This window comes from Pelophylax lessonae, assembly GCF_965119305.1.
Source record: "Pelophylax lessonae genome assembly, chromosome: 1".
Taxonomy (NCBI): domain Eukaryota; kingdom Metazoa; phylum Chordata; class Amphibia; order Anura; family Ranidae; genus Pelophylax; species Pelophylax lessonae.
Genome location: NC_138768.1, coordinates 61,505,426 through 61,527,224, shown reverse-complemented (window position 1 = coordinate 61,527,224; position 21,799 = coordinate 61,505,426). Strand labels below are relative to the sequence as shown.

Sequence of the window (21,799 nt, the reverse complement as noted above, 5' to 3'; positions counted from 1 at the left end):
CTTAAGATTGAAAAGGAAAGGTCATTTTTAACCACTTCAGCCCCGTAAGGATTTGCCCCCTTAAGACCAGGCCATTTTTTGCGATTCGGCACTGCAATATTTTAACTGAAAATTGCGCGGTCTTGTGATGCTGTACCCAAATAAAATTGATGTCCTTTATTTTGGTGGTATTTGATCACCTCTGCGATTTTTAGATTTTGCGCTATAAACAAAAAGCGACAATTTTGAAAAAAGCGCCATATTTTTTACTTTCTGTTATAAAACATTCCCAATAAAAAAATATTAAAAATACATTTTTTTTTATCAGTTTAGGCCAATTTGTATTCTGCTACATATTTATGGTAAAAAAAATCCCAAAAAGCGTATTTTAATTGGTTTGCGCAAAAGTTATAGCATTTAAAAACTACGGGATCGATTTTTGTACTTATTATTTATTTATTTTTTATTAGTAATGGCGGCAATCTGCGATTTTTAGCGGGACTGCGACATTGCGGCGGATAGATCGGACCCCTAACTGACATTTTTTACACTTTTTGGGGACCAGTGACATTACTACAGTAATCAGTGCTAAATAATATGCACTGTTACTGTATAAATGACACTGGCAGGGAAGGGGTTAATACTCGGGGTGATCAAAGGGGTTAAATGTATGCCTGTGTGCTTACTCACTGTGTGTATGTGTGGGGGGGGGGGGGATTCTGTGACAGGCACAGACAGATTACAGTTTCAGCTTAGCTAAAACTGCTGATCTGTCCCTGTCTGTCTGAGAGAAGATCCGCCTGCTTTGTTTACATAAGCAGGCGGGTCTTCTCTCTGTTTCCCGGTCGATCGTGGGAGGAAGGTGGAGATCGACTCCTCTCCTCCTATGGCCCTGTGTCTAAACACAGCGGGAGCGTGGCTTTGGTGGTGCGCGTGCGCCGCCGAAAACCACAAGCATTCCAGTCACGTAGTACTACGTGACTGGACGCAGCCAAGCTGCCCTGCTGCAGTAAAAAGCCGGCGGGTGGTCGGCAAGTGGTTGATAACTTTCAATTACACTATGACTTGTCGCAGTTGTATACGCTATATATATATATATGTGTATATATTATATATATATATATATATATATATATATATATGTATGTTTTTTTTTTTATTTGTTAATATTATTTCCCACAAATGTTGATTTACCCTTTAAAGCCTGAATAGAAAAGGAAGGGGTGGATCGCTGTTTTAATTTTTTTTAACTTCCTTTTTTTTCCCTTAATTCTTTAAACCACTTGGTAGTTCTCCTGTCTCACTTCCTGTTTTTGCACCCGCATCACAGCAACAGATTAATGTTTCCTCTGCATCCAATCACAGGGGAGGTGGGTGGTTCAGCAGTTGGAGCAGGATCACCGATAGGAGGCAGATGCCACTGCATGCAGATCATGTAGGGGGCAGTATTGCCAACTTTATACAGAAAGTGCTAGGGACCCACATTTTTATTTGTTTTTTTATTTATTAAACTGTTTGGCCTGGAGAAAAAAGAGCTCCAATATTTAAACTAAACCAAGGTGAATTAAATAGATTTATTGTGAGGGTTTAAATACACTTTAAGCATATTGTTTATTAACATTACCCTTCAGTCATTCTGAGTGGAAGATGTAGCTTAATCCATTTACGTGGATGATCCTATTCTTACTGTTTTATCACAGCTCCTGTGGTGAGATTGTGGTTGGAGGTACATAGGGAGGAAACCATGGGGGTTGATAAGCAGGCATCCAGCATTATTATATAGTTACATGTACAAGATAAATATACCTGTAATGACAGCTTTTGACCAAAAATGATAATAGAATTTCTGTTTGACTCATTTATTGAAAATGATATATTTTAATTTTATATTAGCGTCCCTTTAAGAAAAGATTTTTGGTATCCAACAGAGTTTGTCAATAATTTAAAAAAATAATAAATAAATAAATAAAATCGGATGTCATTCCCATAGGACTCATTGAGATTCCAGCTTTCATTTTTCCAGTACAAGTTGCAAACTAAAAGCAGACTTACGAGTGAAAGGTCCTTTTTCCCTGTGCTGCAGTTTTTTATAAATGAAGTCCACAGACCTCAAGCACCTGGGAGGTAATGGAGCTAAACTCTGTAGTTTGGAGGCTTGCTTTGGTGGTATTCCAACATTAATGAAGTTATTGGCTGTTTCTTGTATGCGTCTAATACACACTGAATATGTAGAAAAAACGTCCTGCCTTTCTTTTGTGCTTGTTGGCCTTATGTGTATCATGAGATGTTTATTACATACAGCACAGTAATATCCGGTGTAGGAACAACACCAGAGTTGAGTTCCAATACAACAAGAATAACTAACTTTACTGGGGAAAAACATGAAAAGAGCGGAATTATCTAAATAAAAACTCTGTTAATAGCGTTTCACGAGTCCATGTAGAAGCCAATAATTTTAAAGCTATTTGAGAGAGTTAAGTACCAGTTTAAGTACTACATCTTATGTACTTAGTTCAGTAGACCACACACCCCAAAAGCAAAGTCTTGTTTATAATATAGATCTATCTATCTATCTATCTATCTATCTATCTATCTATCTATCTATCTATCTATCTATCTATCTATCTATCTATCTATCTATCTATCTATCTATCTATCTATATATAGTGATGCCCAAAGTAGAGTCTCTAGGACTGTTGACATGCATGGATCCTGTCCAGAATACCATCTATGGAGCTATATTACAAAATGTGCACTTTTTCCTCCCAAGTTCCTTTGACTTCTGTTGGTGACGCGTTTTTGAATTAAAGTTTAATTCGATTTTATGGAGCGCCTGCATCATTTGATGTTTTTGGCGTGCATCTTGTTGCTTTACATTTATTTCTCTATACAATATAGTATAAAGACATTTCAAAAAACCTTTTATACTGACCACAAACTGATCTCGAATGCAAACAAATGTAGGTTTTATACTTTATGGCCAAAGGTTTTTAAACACCTGACCATCACACCCACTTGTATGGCCAAAATATGTGGATACCCCACAAAATTATTAAAGTAGAAATCGAAGCTAGAACGAACTATGCTTAAAACAGGTCCTACCCACCTTCTAACTTCTGTACTAACTACCCTGAAAAAGGAAGGCGTATATACTTACCTGTTCTCAGAGCTCTCTGGTTGGGTCATGTGATCTCACCAGCATCTGGCTTCAGGGGAGAGGAGAGAGTGCCAACAATGGATGGAATGCCTGGGCGGTGATGTCACGTATAGGCTTACTATGGAATATCTGTTGTTGGTTGTCCCTCCTCTCCCCTGAAGCCGGTCGCAGGGAGCCAATCACATGACTGGACTGGAGCACCCTGAGAATAGGTAAGAATAGGCATTCTCCTTCACATTTAGGGGGGAAACTTTTTTCTCTTTTTTTTTGGTGAGATGCTCAACAGGCTTGCATTTTAATGTTTTCTTCTTATGAATGAACCGGAAGAATAGGCATTCTCCTTCTACAGGGTGGTTAGTATAGGTGTTAGAAGGGGAGTGGGAGCAGTTTTAAGCTTAGTTAGTTCTTGCCCGAACATCTATGTTTCCAGTGCTGTGAATATTATAGCATTCAAAAACATTTAGACAATTCTGCACCACTTTTTGGTAACAGTTTCGGGAAGGCCCTTTTCTGTTACAGAATTACTATGACCCAGTGCATAAATCAAACTGCATGAAAATGTGATTTGATAAGTTTGGTGTGAAGAAACTCAAGTGGCCCAAACGGGAAACCCTAACCTAAACTCTACTAAGCACAGTTGGGAAAAGCCTTGCTAAAAGAGAGCTACAAAAGGTTGGAGGGATGAGGGGGGTCGGCTTCCTATTAAGAGCAGATGGTTTTGGAGTAGAATATCCAACAAGCTCATATAAGTGTGATGATCTTCCAAGTCTGAAGCCCATGTACTTAAGGCTATTAATCACATTTAGGGGGGAAACTTTTTTCTCTTTTTTTTTGGTGAGATGCTCAACAGGCTTGCATTTTAATGTTTTCTTCTTATGAATGAACCGGAAGAATAGTTATCACTGTATGTTATTGGTATGTAGATGACCACATTTAATTCCCACGTGTGCCATGACAGCGTGTGAAAGATGTTATGGAAATAGGAAAAACATGACTCTGAGAATGTAAACAGGCATGATTTATACAAACTACAGTTTGTAGATGAACTTATTCCCACTGGGCCACTCAAATATACTTTTGCATAAGTTTGATATGCTAATATGGAATTTATTTTTCCCCCATGTCTAAAGTGTTTCCTTTCGCACTGAGCATTTGGAATAAACTATGCCTCTGGCTGTGCCGTTTTCAAGGACTAACATGTCCATTGTGGTTGTAGAGCTGTGAGTTCAACATTATGTTGGAACTGTCGAACATGCTTTACCATAAACTGAAAGTGTAGAAAGAAAATAATATCAAGGGCCAAGTTCTCTATTGCCCTAAACCATATAAGTAATAAAAAAATCAATAAATATTTAATTTAAATCATATTAAAAATATATAATTTTATAATAAATGCCCTGCAAAAAATGAATCAATTTATTAAAAATGAACTATCTATTTTCGTGTATGGTCATTTAGATTTTCTATAACTAGTGAATCAAATTTATTAGTGGGTACACACCATGGTCCCTTCATGGCGAAACCCAGACTTACTCTGCATGCCTCAAGCCAATTGGTCGATTCAGTTCTGTCATCTAACCTAGAGGGGAGAACAAAAAACAGCATATGTACAAATCTTGTGGTTTACATCTCTACTTAGAAGAAGTGTAATTACATCTGTTCTATTATTTATAAGATCTTCATTAATCCAAGTGAACATTATTGTCTGTTCCTAAAAAATTCAGAGCTCTCTTTCCTGCCGACTTTTCACAAGGCTCCATCACCTTAGGAGTCCCGAAACCTGTTCCCACTGAGAATCTTTAATATGACTGTTTGTACTTGACTTATGAGGCTAGAGGTAGTATGGAGGAATAGTGTGTTTATTTGTAAAAGTGTAAAAATATAAATTCAACATACATATTTAATTCTATAATTTGGACCCTTTAATTTAATGTGGATCCCTTGGTTACATTTGAGAATTTGAGTCTTCTTGACCTTTTTTTGTTTGCTTTCATAAATGAGGGCCATACTAGATGGGAACTGATGAAGAAGCTTCCTTAGTGCCAAGATATTCTTTTAAGGGTTGTCTGACCAAAAGTCGAACAGATTACTTAGCTGACTTCATATAACGAGTGCTACTCTTCTCTTGCAGCCACCTCCTGCCTCCGTGCTTAAAAGAGAAGTATGAGTTTTTTTATCTAAAAAATCATACTTACCTAAGTAGTTACAGCATCGATGTGATGCTGCATCTGTCCCCCGCCATTTTTAAGGATGAGAACTGAGTGAATAAACATTGCTGATTGCTCAGTTCTCCCAGCTGCTCTTGCCAGAGACCCATGACTGTCAATCACTGGGTCTCTTCTCTGCCCCTCCATTGCGCACTGGACCGCTGGGCTGTGGAGAGGGCAGGAGCAGCTGGAACAGGCTATAAGTGGCTCGCTGAGAGGCTGAGCCAGGTGCCGGACCAGGCTCCTGGGTGGATCTCTTCCATATGGTCTTGATCTTTCCCGAGCCTGGACCGGCTCTGCAATGTCAGCTAAAAACGAGTCACAGGAGTGCAGAACATTATGCACTCCTGTGATCCACAGAAAAAGTACAGCCAAACAAGCTTGGCAGTACTTCTCATTTAACTCCAGTGATGACTGTAGGACATTTCAATAGGAGGGTTTCCTGATGGTAACAACAGTGGACCATTGCCCTAGGGGACCAGGAAAGATTGTTTTTGCCCGTTTTTACGTTTTTTTTTTTCCTTCCTCTGGATCTACCAAGGGTATAGGGTTCCATTTTATAGAGGTTCAATTTATAGAGGTTTTCTATTTATTTGTTGTTATTTTTGTTATTGGTTGTACTTGTTGGATTTGCATCTTTTTTCATCCGAACTAAGTATGTTACTATGTAATTCCTGCATAATGTGGTTTGAAATTGACACTTGTAGTCTCTGAGCACATGTGATAAGGTGAAGCAAAATTAGAAGATAGGGACAGAATATTATCACCCTATAATTTAGAGTATAGATCTGAAGTACTTTCATGGCAATGTGACAAGGTATTTTTTTCACAGGAACCTACAAAATTAAAAATATTGAAAGTAATTTTTGAAAATGAACATGTTAAAGTATTAATGAGGTTTTAGTGATTGGTTTACATCTACTAGAAGGATACCTGTACAAATGTTTAAAGCGACTTGGTACTAGCTGGAGTTACGCTTTAATGTTTTTATTTTCTGAACATATAACATGGTAGGGAAAATGTAAATCACAAAGCCAGCAAACAGTCTTTGTATTCTTGCTGTGGGTATTTTTCCCCAGTCTTCATCGCAGAACAATTCTGCGTGAGAAACTTTATTAGGTCATCTTGCGTGCGCTGCAAGCTTGACATCTACCTTCAGATTTCTTTTTAATAACCTAAACTATAATTAATTTCAGCAATATAATAATAGTTGTAAATTAAAATTTGCAGAACTATGAATGTCTTACTTTGTTCCCTGCAGAGGCTGCGTTAAAGTTTCATTCAGAAAATCAACAAAGCGTGTCATTTTTCCTTGGGAGCCTGATTGTGTATAATGGCCAGTGTATTTTCAAACTCAAAAGGCAACCCAGTACAGCTTCCATCATTTTACTATCTGATTGTACAATCTCAGAACAATCTCCTTTAGATTTACCAACAACTCTGTTGTATGATAAGATTTAACTTAGAAATATTCAGACAGGTCCTTGCACAGACAGTCTGCATCCAGTTTAAAATAAAGGTGACCAGCGCTATGGAGTGTGTGAAATAAATAAAATAATAGAAAGTAAGAGGTGCAGGTGTGAGCTGCCACCAACCAACCCCTGAATCAGTGGTCAAAGTGAAGATAAATGTAAAAAAGTTGGTAAACGGCGCTACCTGTTAAATATATATATCCAAGTGTTTCAAGAAAATTGTGCATTCATAAAGAATAATTCAAATTATTAAAATATTAAAGTGCAGAAGGGACGCAGTGTGTGGACTAAAAGTGTTCAGTGTCCACTAAAATAATGTGTTTAGAACAATGAATAAACAAAAGTACACAGATGAAAATAAATATAAATTTATTAATAAAGTGCAGATAGTGACTAATTCAGCGTGGAAAGGATTATATATATATATCCCAATCAGGTGATCACTAAAAAGTATTGAGGCTTTAAAACGAGATAATAATAGTGCTCAGTTGGAAATTATATATATCTTTGATGCAGGTTAAGTGTGTGTTAATACCTATGGTGGCCACTAGGTATCGCACTCACCCTATGTAGCATCCAAGATGGTAATAGACAGCTATCAAGCAGAAAGAATCCTGGGGGTTTCGTCCATAAATCGAGCAGATGGTCTGGGAGTTTGGGCGTTCATCAGACCTAGATGCTCCAATAAAGAGAAGAAAACCCCATAGTGCAGTATAAAAATTATTAAGCGTTGAAAGTATAGTGCACTCACGCTTAGGCTGCGGCTGTATCGGATCAGTTGTAGATTCCGGGAAGCTTCCGCGTTCCACCGCTCAGACTCCAAAAACCGGAAGTGACGTTAAGACGTAAACTCCACCCTACGCGTTTCGTCATATGCCGCTCCAGTAGACGTCCTATGACGAAACGCCGCGTAGGGTGGAGTTTATGTCTTAACGTCACTTCCGGTTTTTGGAGTCTGAGCCGTGGAACGCGGAAGCTTCCCGGCATCTACAACTATACTTTCAACGCTTAATAATTTTTATACTGCACTATGGGGTTTTCTTCTCTTTATTGGAGCATCTAGGTCTGATGAACGCCCAAACTCCCAGACCATCTGCTCGATTTATGGACGAAACCCCCTGGATTCTTTTTGCTTGATAGCTGTGTATTACCATCTTGGATGCTACATAGGGTGAGTGCGATACCTAGTGGCCACCATAGGTATTAACACACACTTCACCTGCATCAAAGATATATATAATTTCCAACTTGCACCAGCACTTACTGAGCACTATTATTATCTCGTTTTAAAGCCTCAATACTTTTCAGTGATCACCTGATTGGGATATATATATATAATCCTTTCCGCACTGAATTAGTCACTATCTCTACTTTATCAATAAATTTATATTTATTTTTATCTGTGCACTTTTGTTTATTCATTGTTCTAAACACATTATTTTAGTGGACACTGAACACTTTTAGTCCACACACTGCGTCCCTTCTGCACTTTAATATTTTAATTATTCTAATTATTTATTCTTTATGAATGCACAATTTTCTTGAAACACTTGGATATATATATATTTAACAGGTAGCGCCGTGTACCAACATTTTTACGTTTATCTTCAGTCTGTATCCAGGCCCACATGCAGTCACCTACAGTCACTGATTTCTCTGGGAGGCTGTATGCAGCACCTGTGGCTTCTGGACAGGGAAATACAACAGATTGTTCCATTGTATTGCCTCAGATGCCATGGACACGAAGCCTAAAGCTGATTATACAATTCAATTGTAATGTTTGTGAACAACTTTATAGTTGACTAAACTATGTGTGTCACCCATCTTGCTAGTCCTGCTGACGTCACACGTACTGTCCGGTCTAATGCGTTTCCAAACAACTGTCGTCTACTATGGTTGGAGGATCTAGCAAGATGGGTGATACCGCTGCTATAGATAATGACTCATGCTTTAATATTTTAACCTCGATGTAAGTGTAACCTTTATTGCTTTTAATACATTTTTTTGGGCTGGTTTAAACTATGAGGCTTCTCCCTGTTTGTTATATGATCTCTGGATATATGGGGCCTATCCCTACAAGAGTTTGGAGATTTGGCTTTTGAATTATCTGCATCTGTGGTCACTCCCTCCTAAGCAGCTTTGATCCCTGTAATAGGGATCCATTGTGCAATTTGGGTGGGTGGTGCGCTTCAGAAGTGGAAATGTAACTTATAAGGGTGTGGCTTAAAACATGGCTTAAAATGGTGAATATATAAAATAAAGACGTGTTCCTGTGATAAAATTGTGTATTCGTTAAATTATGCCGTGGTGATCAAACAAATTAAAATGTAAATAAACCATTACAATATATCTTCTATACAAAAAAAGTGCTGAGTACTTCAATTTCATAAAAAATCAGTAAATAAATAATCCGTTAATAAAGTATAAATATATAGATGGAGTTTCAAAACCAATTAAAGGTGCTTTGTGCTTTCTGAAATAAATAAATAAAGTGCACTGTTCAAGGTGTCCATTTATAAAAATCCAAAAATCAGGTACAATTCCCTTCAATAGCTTCAAAGAATAGTAAACATGCTCTCATGCAAGAAATAAGGGTGTTGTGACTTGCTGCCTCCACCAGGTGTCACATCTAGGTGTTCTATATTCTCACCTCAATAAGGTGTATATTGCGCCTGTATGTAAAGCTTAGCCTCCGGGTAACATGTAGGCTTTTGCTAATTCCAGTCTCCTGTTTCGACCTCCGGGTGTTTTCCTGTCCTGTCCTTTCAGCTTTTGGGGTGTAATCTGTAATCTGGCTATCCCGGGCCGGGCTGGAGCAGCCCGGCCCGGGATAGCCAGATTACAGATTACACCCCAAAAGCTGAAAGGACAGGACAGGAAAACACCCGGAGGTCGAAACAGGAGACTGGAATTAGCAAAAGCCTACATGTTACCCGGAGGCTAAGCTTTACATACAGGCGCAATATACACCTTATTGAGGTGAGAATATAGAACACCTAGATGTGACACCTGGTGGAGGCAGCAAGTCACAACACCCTTATTTCTTGCATGAGAGCACGTTTACTATTCTTTGAAGCTATTGAAGGGAATTGTACCTGATTTTTGGATTTTTATAAATGGACACCTTGAACAGTGCACTTTATTTATTTATTTCAGAAAGCACAAAGCACCTTTAATTGGTTTTGAAACTCCATCTATATATTTATACTTTATTAACGGATTATTTATTTACTGATTTTTTATGAAATTGAAGTACTCAGCACTTTTTTTGTATAGAAGATATATTGTAATGGTTTATTTACATTTTAATTTGTTTGATCACCACGGCATAATTTAACGAATACACAATTTTATCACAGGAACACGTCTTTATTTTATATATTCACCATTTTAAGCCATGTTTTAAGCCACACCCTTATAAGTTACATTTCCACTTCTGAAGCGCACCACCCACCCAAATTGCACTATTGTATTGACTGGTTCCTGGTACCAGTATTGTGGTGCAGCAGCAGGAAGGGAAACATATACGACCTCGGATAGCGCAGGAACCACCCATACATATAAGGGATCCATTGTGTTCGATAGGAGGCCAAATTATCTGGTTGAAGGAGCACCTTTTTTTAATTTCAGAGCACTGGTGAACACACTGGTGAGCAGAATACTCAATATTTATGCACTTTTGTTCTTTGAGATGTGCACTGACATGAAGTTGTGGACCTAATATATGATTTTTCATACTATGCACTGAGACCTTTATGCATAAGTTTATACTATTGTAGTATATGTCGATATATTTGATTCATGCACCTTATGGTTCACATTTATTTTAGTTTGATATATGCACTCACCTGCATAAGTCAATTTATTTGCACCTTTGATTCAGCTGATTATTTTTAATTTCAGCCTTTTTTTTGTTTTTGAACAATAAATTTTCTATTGAAATTTAGAAACATACAAACAATCTCAGTATAAACTTATACAGTCCAATGTCCAATAGATGAAATACAGATATTCAGAGAAAAATATAAATCATAAGGCACTTAGTACAGGCACTATACATAACAAAGCGATAACATTGTCACATGGTACCATCAATGAAAACTGGAAGCTATAGTATTGGCAACTCGCTGGGTCCCCCAACGGCCCCCAACACCCCATTGGGATCATTAGTGTTGGGGGGAGGGAGCCCCGGCAAGCGACCTATATATTGAGAATTTCTGTCATAATTTATCACAATTGGTCATATTTGTTTAGGAACGGCGCACCATTATTTTTAAGAATGCAGGCTATGTGCAGAGCATACAGTAGAACTCCCAGCTCTGGCATGTAATTGAGAATGGATGTAGTTATATATATTTTTTCTTTTTCAGTGTCTGTAAGAAATAAATATTTAAAAAGGTTTTGGTGCCAGTTTACCAAACACCTTACATAGAAACTCTGTATCAAGTGTCTAAAAGGAAAATTGTGTGTGTGTTTTTGTACCAGTCCATTCTATTCTCCATTTTTCCAAGCAAGTCAACTGACGTCTGGTGCTTTGACCAACGCAGACATTTTTTTTTTTTTCAATGGACACGAGTCTGCATTAAAATATTTTCTAGACCAGTCACTGTGCTTATGTAGGCTCTACATGTCTGGTTTATGCAGCTTGTTTACTTGTAAATTGGAAAAATGCAAACAGGCAAATGAGAACCATCTCCAGGCTCCAGGCACAGGTTTTCCCCTGCAGGGCTCATCAGCGTAGGTCTAGCCATGTTTAGCAGTGAGGAGCTCCAAGGCAGCTTGCAAACCAAGCACAATAATTGTCTGATAAGAGCAATAACTAAAAACAAAAGCATTCAACACAGAACAACATATCATGAGGATTTATACTTACCAGAAATGCAGAAATTTTAACTCATAGAGTTGAACTTTGTTGGTTGAAAATGTTATTGTAGTGTAATTTTGTAATAACAAGTTATATATTTTTATTTTTATTTTGTATGGCAGCAATGGAGTCAAGAGTTCCTGCTGTATTTTGTTATTAACAAAAAGTGTACTAGTATATCCTGTGATGTTTTCTAAGGCTGGCCTTAAATTATACAATTTTCTTGTACAATTATGCTCTAGATTTTCCGAAGTCATATAATATGGGGTCTAACCTTTCAAACACTTTCAATTTGTATACAATCAGGCAGGCCTTTGCATAACATAGTTGAAGGAAAATCTAAAGGAAATTGAAAAAGAAAATTGTTTAATGTATAGTAATTCTTAGTAACGTGCATACACCTAATGTATTTTATCTTTGGGTTACTTATGAATGATAAATGTAGTACCGCATTCTGCTGCTACAGTCTGTAGTTAGCAAAGGCATATTAACCTGGCAGAACGGTGGTATAGTTGGGACCTCTGTGTGTTTGCACTTAGCCTCGGTTATCTCTAAAGCCACCCCAAGAATGTTACCATGCAAATACCAACTTTATCTTGGAAGTTGGTGCTTGAGACAACCCTGCTCGCCTCACCATTGGCCTACCTATGTGAAGGTCTGGCCAGTGGGGAAGCAGGTGGCCAAGTGCTGACTTCCTAGTCTATACAGGCAGTCCCCGACTTACGATCATCCAATTTGCGAACGACTCCTACTTACGAACGGGGGCCGTGTGACGTCACTGCCGGCTACTTCCGGCTTCTTCTCGCTCCTGTGCTGGATACCGAGCCAAGCCGCCATCTTTCAGTGCCGGGAGACACAACGCACGCTGCAGTACTACATGTACTGTATGCCCCACACTGCCCAGAAGCATCTCACTCGCATCCCACTGCACAGGCATGAATTTATTTGGCTGAAGTTACACTTAAAAAAGTACATGTTCCGACTTACAAACAAATTCGACTTAAGAACAAACCTAGAGTCCCTATTGTGTTCGTAACCCGGGGACCGCCTGTAAAAGGAAATTAGAACACACAAAATAGCTAAGGGTATATGCAGGCACCTGCATATGGCTGATATACCCTCCTATGGCAGTTTGTTACCCTTGGGCTAACTACAGCACCATGTCATATGGACTGTAGTTTTTGCAGTTCTGTGATACTACTCTAGTATGCAGGAAGTCAGTAGCCCATTTGCCATTCTGTTCCTGTGCAAAGCCTTCAGTAAAAGGGCTATCACAGTTCTTGTGTTTTATTTTTTCCCTGGTTGGCTAGAAGTACATGTAACAAGATACTGCTGATAGTCTTTAGAGATAGACAAGAATGTGGTTTCAGCACTCTATAACTGCACTGTAGCACTCGTAACAATTATTCATTGTGATTTTGCTTGGTCAGAACTTCATTCTGGTAAATGTACTGGTTCAACCACAAAATTACATAGAATGGCTCGGTACATACCACTCTGCATGTCGTCTGTGAACGTTTTCCTTAATCCAGGATCATGGTATGTCTAGTAGAAGTTAGTCACAATTAATTGGACTTGTTCTGTAAGGTTGAAGACATTCCGTAGCTTCTCCAAGCCACTTCTTATGTTCCAGTGAGTGAAAATACCCCAGCTTTTATGTTCAAACAGGTAGCACCACCACCTTGATCCAGGGGCCATGGAAAGGCAGATGTTATTATCTAAGGACAGAATGGAAGGTGTGAAGATCGTGGGACCATCCTGCACTAGTTACATAATATAATCTTTGGTGTCAGAATACCTTCAAAAATGTCAGTCCTTTACAGGGCTGAAGGTGTGACTTGTCAAAATACAAGAGCAGAAATTTTAAAACAACATTTAATGTTGTTGAAGTACCCCACCCCAGTTCAATAAGGATTGTTCCGGTTTGACATACAGAGCTTCTGTCACACCTCTTGCAAACCAGTTGTTCTCTCTGTCAAAAATGTGCACCTCACTGTTTTCAAAAGAATGTCCCTTTTACTTAAAGTGTATTTCTATTTTTGCAGCCAAATTGGAATAACACCTCCTTTATATGTGTTACATGCCCCCATTCACATAGCATAATTTACAAAAAGTATTTAAATATTGCAGCTTACCTTTTTTGATGCTCTATTCTGGACCCTCCAGCAAGGAAAAATCCTAGGTAGTTTATCTTTGTTTATGAGGAGTCTGGTCAGCCATAATTAAACCTGTTTGTACTGTGCAGGCTGATCTTCATTACCAAATGTAACTAGATTGAACACTGACTGTCCTAAGAAAGGGTTAGGGCTGTAGAGGCTAGGCTTTTTGGATTATATCTTAATGGGGCAGACTTGGGACAGGCACACTCTAACATTGTTCAAAAAAACCTTGCAGTCAGCTATGCCACCTCCTACTAAGAAACATCTAAAAGGTAAGAAATATTTGTATATTTTTTTAGGTATGCTGTGTGAATGGGAAAACATAACAAACATATGGTGGAGTTTTCTCAAATTTGACTGCAAAAGTGGAAATCCAAAGGAAAACCGCTTTGACCTGTAGAATTTGCTCCCTTATATTGGTTCATTCGTTTTTTGTGAAGTTGCCTCATCTCCCCAACCTACGGGTCTTTGTAGTCCTTACTACACTGCACTGGGTGTTGGTTGTTTTTGATGTACAAGTTTCTGTCTTAGGCTGGCCATACATTATACAATTTTCTGTACAATTTTCTTTAGGATTTACCTTCAACTATGTAGTACAAAGGCCTGCCTAATTGGATACAATTGAAAGTGTTGTTTAGTTTTGACCTTAAATTATATGGTTTTTGGTAAATCTAACAGAAAATTGTACAGGAACATTGAACATGTATGGCCAGCATTAGCGTATTTCTGGGCAACAGTAATTGGATCAAGGTGTAGGTACTACCTGCCAGTATATAAGTGTTGGGATATTGGAACTCATTAGAACTGAAAAAGTGGTTTGGACAAGGTAAAACATTTTCAGCATTACAGAACAAGTCTAGTTGAATGTGACCATCTACTATTAGACACACTCTGCATGTCCTGGTGTAACGTGCCCTAGAGAGTGATCACTACATTACCCCTGCATACTGGTTATTGCTTTATAGAATTTGTTCTTAGGTGCTTGGTAATGCAAACCCTTGCTTTCTCACTAACCTGTACAAAGAAAGCCATAGGTGAAAAAGAGAGTAGGTAGGTGGGGATTAGTATTTCTGTAGCTATGTGAGGCAGTCATGGGTTCTCCTTATGCTATAAAACGCATTTAGCAGCAATTTGCTGTTTCTGTGGCAGCTGTCAATTTTTTAGGGACCCAGATTGCTACACCAGCTCTCACCACCCCAACCCCCCACCCTCCAGGTACAGGCTTGAAACTTGCTACAGCAGAGTAGGATATTCAGACCAGGGGCAATAGCCAGCTGCCTGCCAGCATGCTTATGGAAGGAAATTAGTGCACCAATGCAAACATATTGTCCTTGTGTTTTGTAATGTTTGTCTATTTTATTTCCCATTTTAACTGATATTCTTTCCAACTCCTCCAACATTTTTGGTGCAATATGTATACCAAGTGACCACATTTCTTCCACCCTCTTTTCCTTTTCAAATATTGCAAATCTCGTGTCTTTGGTATAAGGCTCATTTGTTCATGATTTTGCTGTGATCTTTTTCATAATTTGGATTAGGGTAGCACACGTTTCTTGTGCCAAACCCATGGTGCAGGGCTACTTTGAAAGGAAACCTTGAAGGGTACATAGAAAGTCTTGTGATGATTTACATTAACTAAGCTCCTTAAGAACTCTTGGGTGCATGCCCATCCAAACCAAATGCCTTTTCACTCATTGCTCTTCAAAAATGAATTTACATTACCATATGTTGCATTTGAAGTGCATTTGGATAGTGTCTACAAGGCCACCTCTGCTTTATTAGAACTATACTTTTAATTTGCTCACTAGGAGGGTTCCAGATGGCCATGTTTGTTTTAAATCACTTTGAATCTAATCCCAGTTATTTAACCACTTAAGGACCGGAAGGTTTTACCCCCTTAATGACCAGGCCATTTTTTGCGATACGGATCGTTACTTTAATAGACAATTGCGCGGTCGTGGGAAGCTGTACCCAAATATAATTGATGTCCTTTTTTCCCACAAATAGAGCTTTCTTTTGGTGGTATTTGATCACCTCTGTGATTTTTTTTTTCTTTGCACTATAAACAAAAAAAAAGCGACATTCTGAAAAAAAAAAAAAAAAACAATATTTTTTATTTTCTGCTATAAAACATTCCCAATAAACAAAATGTAAAAATCACATTTTTTCATAATTTTAGGCCAATATGTATTCTGATACATATTTTTGGTAAAAAAAAAATCCCTATAAGTGTATATTGATTGGTTTGCGCAAAAGTTATCACGTCTACAAACTAGGGGAACGATTTATGTCATTTTTATTTATTTTTTTAACTTTTACTTGTAATGGCAGAGATCGGCATTTTTAGTGGGAAGGTGACATTGCGACGGACGGATCAAAGGGTTAAGTGTGTCCCTAGGGGAGGCTTTCTACCTGTGTGAGGGATGGATTTGCTGGATGGACACAGAGACCTGTGTTCCTAAATAGGAGGAACACAGTATGCCTGTGTTCATCACTGACAGAACATTGTTTATATGGGGAGCAATTGCGGGTGCCTGGCGGACATAGCGTCCGCCAGACCCGTTGATTGGCTCCCCCTGTGGCCAATCAGCACGTGCGTGCGCACCCTCAATAGCTGTCTCGCTAACCGACGTACAGGTACGTCGTTTTCTGGGACAGGGCCAACCTGCCACCGTAAGAGTATGGCAGCCGGTCGGCAAGTGGTTAAATTAGAGTAAATTCAGACCGTAACTGAATGGCATATAATGTAGGTGCAAGGCAGTTTACCCATAGCTTAGTGAATGAAATGAAGCTCTGCTGACTTCAATCAGCAAATCATGCACAAGCAAAAATATTGATATGTTATTCTTTGCAAAGTGAAATTTCACTACATTTACTAAGCTAAGGGAAAATTCACTTGTAAAATGAAGCACCATTTGCTTAAGAAAATCACCCTTCTAGTTTGTGAAAGAAATGTGTATCATTCATAGCAGGATCAACATGGATTTTTTTAATAAAAGCTACAAAAAAAATATATAAAATTACTTTTAAAAGGTTATTTTAACATGGTAAAGCATATATTTCAGTTAAAGTGGATATAAACCCCCACATAAACCCAGTGAAGTGAACAACCTCAGATGATACACAGAGATTAAACAAATGCAAATATACAGTTTTATTTGTATATCTGCTGTCTTCAGTATTCTACACTGTTTAGAATGTGAACATTGTGTTAAAACTTTTTCTTATCCAGCACTGGGTGTGGAGTCTTGGCATACACTGTGTGAGCTGATTGGAGGAAAGACACACCCCCCCCTTCCTTCCACATAGGCAGAGGAACGAAGAAACATGCAGAGCTGTGTTGTGAATAGACCAGCTCTCTGCTAATCTATCTCTATACACGCACCCAACACAAATTTCCAGCTGTTTTTATCTCCTGTGTCTGAAAACTTGTCAGAAGTTATCATGCTGACAACAGAAGAAGGGAGCAGCAGAAAGACACAGGACTTATGGCTTTGGAGAGAGATAAGTAAATACTGCAGATATATGTGGTCAAATTTCAGGAATGGGGTTTACATCCACTTTAAGTGATTGAGTGAACATCTACTTTAATATAGGGCAGAGAGATTTTTATATATCAAATAACAGTGGACTGTGCCTGCTTAATGTATGTTGAAACAACCACCTTTGGAAGCCTATGTGTTTAGTCTCCATTGGAAGCCTGTGTGACAATGCAGGAGCACAGTTGGGAGACAGTAACAAAGCGCTATCTTCCTATAACAGGAAGTTCTTGAACAAGGATGTTCATGCCAGGATCAAGTTAAAAAAACCTATTAAAGCGGTTGTAAACCTGAAAAATGTATTACTTACCTTAGAACGAAGCCCCGACACAGACCCGCGGACAGCGCTGTGGGAGCTGACATGATCCCTCAGCGTCTCTTCCAGGTTCGGCGGCTCCGGCGCTGTGATTGGCCGGAGCCGCGATGACGTCACGCCCGCGCATGCGTGCGGGAGTAATTTTCCGGCAAGCTCCTGGCATGAAAAGCTGAAAGTCCGCTAGACCTTCAGAGCGCATGCGCCGCTTGCGTGCCGGTTTAGGAGATATTAATTGTACCTACAGGTAAGCCTATAATAAGCCGGTATACTACCGCTTTAACTTTAAAACAATTTTAATCGTTTGAGTATAGGTCCACTTTAAGACTGGAGGCCCCAGAGCTAATTTATTTGCAGATGCACTAAAGACACGAGTGACTTCAATGATTGCATGATATGAGTTCCCTTTTGCTTGCATTTCAAATGGCTCTTTTACTTTGGAGTATAATTGTTCCTATAATCCTTGTGTTTTTCTTGCTATTTAAATGTTGAAAAGACTTCAAAATACATCCTGCTGTATCTTTGATTTTTTTTTTTCTATAGATTGGTAGACATTTTTGGTGTTCCTCAAGTGTTTAGTTTGCTTCTCATGTAAATCCATGATTGTAGGTCATGGTGTGCCAAACCACTTGTTGAAATTCCTTCCTAAGTTCAGGAAATCTTCTAACCTCAGTTCAGGTGGTTAACCAGCCACAGGAAAGGTGAAAAAGGAAAATGAACAGGACAGCTAAACGGTTTGAAGTCTAACGAGTCAATTTAAAATGTTTTCACAGAAGATTCATTCAACGTTCACCCAAGATTCACACATTTTTTTAAAACTTGGATTCCATTGGAAACATATTTGAATTCTGAGAAAAAAAAGTGTGAATTTCTTTTGAAAACATTTATCAATAGACTCATAAATGCAGTTGTTTTTTTTTTTTTAATACTATAAAAAAAAATCCTTCAGTGCCCTCCTCATTATTTCAATCACATTATCATGGGGCATCTTTATATTAGGTTTGTTTTTTTTGCCAGATTCGCTTTAACACTGGCTTGACCTAGACTTTGGTGGACTTTGGGAAAGGCGGGCAAAAGCAAAAGGTTCACGTTAGACCCTCACATATATACTTTGGGGTTGATTTACTAAAACTGGAAAGAGCAAAATCTGGTGCACAGAAACCAATCAGCTTCAAAGTTTTATTTTCAAAGCTTAATTGAACAAGTTAGAAGCTGGTTGACCACCATACACAGCTCCACCAGATTTTAAACTCTTCAGTTTTAGTAAATCAACCCCATTGGGTAGATTTAGACCTGCATTCAAATCTTTCTCTTGTCTGATAACCGATCTGCTTTCAGATTTGCTTCGAAGCCAATTGACAATTATTAAGGAGGCCTTGTGACACCTCCTCACCACATGTTTTATCCCCATTTTTACCAACAAAACCGCTGCAACCAATTGCATTGCACGTGGTTGTGGCGCATTTGCAGCGCTTCCCCATTAGCATGACTGTTTTGCACTCAGCAGGCTTGCTGCCTGCCAATCGCTACATGTTGGGTAATTTTTGCAACAGGCACGAAGAGAAGCATTGTGACCACTGCATGTAAACAACCCCGTCTGATGCCTGTTGCAGCTTAAAGCAGTAGTAAAGTCTCTTTTTTCTTTTTTTTAAATGGTCCCCTGTGCAGGCTTAGGTCATAATGTACTAGTTTGCACTGCATACTAGTACATTATGACAGACACACCTGCAGACAGAGCCCTCCAGTGCTGTGCTGACAAGGCTCTCCTTGGTCTCCAGCAGCTTTATTCTTCGCCCGGTTCCCAAGCTGCAGGCACTTAAAAGGCTGTGCCGCAGGTGACGTCACTCCTGCGCATGCACACGGGAGTCACATAGCAGAAGCACGCAGAGCGGGCCGTAAATGTGGTCTGAGTTGCACATGAGCGGTTGGGAGGCAGTAAAAACGCAGATCAATGGTACATTTTTACTTCCCCCCAAACCGCAGGTCTAAACTTAACCTTAGTTTGTTTCATTCCCCTGCTGGAAGTGAAGCCAGGTCCCTGTGTAAGCTGTGAATTGCTGGAGTCATCAAGTCACTGGAGTCCCAAGTAACAATGTTGACTGGCCCACAGCTGTCACATTGAGTAAGTCATATGATCCCCTATATCTGCAGGTACCAGGTATTTCCTTGGGTTCTCAGTGATGAATGGAGCAGTGGGGAAACAAAGGAAAGGTAAGTATAAACAATTCGGGTTGTGGGGAAATTAAAGTAAACCTTTTGGTTTGCTCTAAAGCATTGGACTCTACAGATGGATCTGTTCAGTAGGCATATATAAGTGATAATCAATAAAAATAGTGTTATATTTGGGTTGAGTTAATTTTCCCATTCCTTTCTTTCCATTGAATCCATTCAGGCAATTGTTGCTCCATGAAAATGAACTCAACTGTAAAAATAATGTTTATTTGACTTTGTTACATTGGCTTTGTTGTCGGAATTGCCGGGAGTCACGTCCAGCCATGCTCCATCACCGGGTGGGCAGACGCCAGTATATCTTACATATTTTACTGTCTCAAAGAATATTATTGACATTTTAAAGAATTCTGGGTTCCTCCAAAAGACAAGGAGCACTGTTAGAATTTCCAGACTGAAGCCATTCCAAACAACAACAGCCTTTTAACATGACCTCTGAGCGAGAATTATCTCATTGTTCTCTCGCTCTGAAAGGAACAATTGCGCATACAAAGTTCTTTTTCTTTACTGAAAGGAGCAATACAGTACTCAATAAGAATGGTGTGAAGTGCCTTAATCATTTAGATCTCATTGTTGAATAATGAAATGGTATGTGATTTTCAGTGACGGGATTTTTAGTCTGACAAATTCAGCCAAGATGGCAATTTGCTGACTTGTACAGTATCACCCGTTACTTTCACTAGAGATACTCATAGGCATTAGCCGCCTGTTGTCCAATCAGTCTAATATTGTGCTTCTATAACTGGGTCACATTCTTTAAATAGGCACAATAAACAAAATAGATGAGCTTTTTATAGCGTATGTGAATTCAGTCTACTACTTTGACAACTCCTCCTTATAATAGGTGTCACCATTAACCGTTAAAGAGCTATGAATGTTCAACGTTAGGATGCAAATAAAAATGAACTTTTATATTGCTTCTCGAGAAATTGATTAAACAAGTGTTTCAGTAAATACATGGTTTCATAGAAATATGCTAAGGAAAGTAGCTGCAGTGATTCCGTGTGTGAGAATTGCCACGTACTAGACTATTTGTTACAATAAATGCCTATTTCGAGATTGGTTCTCTTTAAAGAGACACTTCCCTTCCCCCATCTCCCTATTTTTTTCTCTCCTCTTACTTAATTTGCAGGGCTGTGCCTGGAAAACATACTGCCAATGATCCAGCAGTTTTCTGTAAGGGTCTGCCACTACACACCCAGTCCCGCTTTGCCTTCTCTGATGTCATGAGGGGGCTGGTTGCCTCCTCCAGGTTCTTGCAGGCAGCTCCCCGATGACATACATGCGCCAGGGCACATAATTTGAGGACCGGCTGTTAGGAAGAGACAGCTGGACCCCTGAGGATGCACCACGGCGCCTGCCTTGTTGGATACCCTAGGGCCTCTTGGGATATGTGACGTGTATTCCAAGTGACTGCAGGCAACGAATACCTCATTCTCGCCTAGGTGAAAATCCAGGAAGTACAGGGAGGGTTCCCCAAAAAAGATATATATAACAGACAAAAAAAACATATATATATACCCTAAACATGAATTTCTAAAGCTGGTGCTGCTATAAAGACCAATATGCATACATAACTACAGAAAAATGGGGGTTTGGTCACACTATATGGCCTATTTCTAGCACATTTCTCCCATGTAAGGAGTAAGTATCTCCCATGGAGAAGTGGGATTTATCCTTCATTATATGGATAGTGTAGGACCCACTGATAATGTGGTACTTTGACGCAGTGGTGGCCAAATAGCAGTGCTGTATCTTGGCCTAGGCCAACAAGGCCCAGGCCTAGGGTGGCACTTTGTAGGGGGGCAGCATAAAAGCTGCTCCCTGCACTAAAAAAACAAAAAAAAAAAACAGTCTCCTCCCCGGCTCCTACACGAAAA

At 39.1% G+C, this 21,799-nt stretch overlaps 1 protein-coding gene across 14 annotated transcripts in view; it reads left to right on the top strand.

The window, feature by feature from the left end:
* The window catches only part of TCF4 (transcription factor 4), a 646,703-nt gene that overhangs the window by 254,227 nt on the left and 370,677 nt on the right, over positions 1-21,799 (top strand). The window lies entirely within an intron of this gene.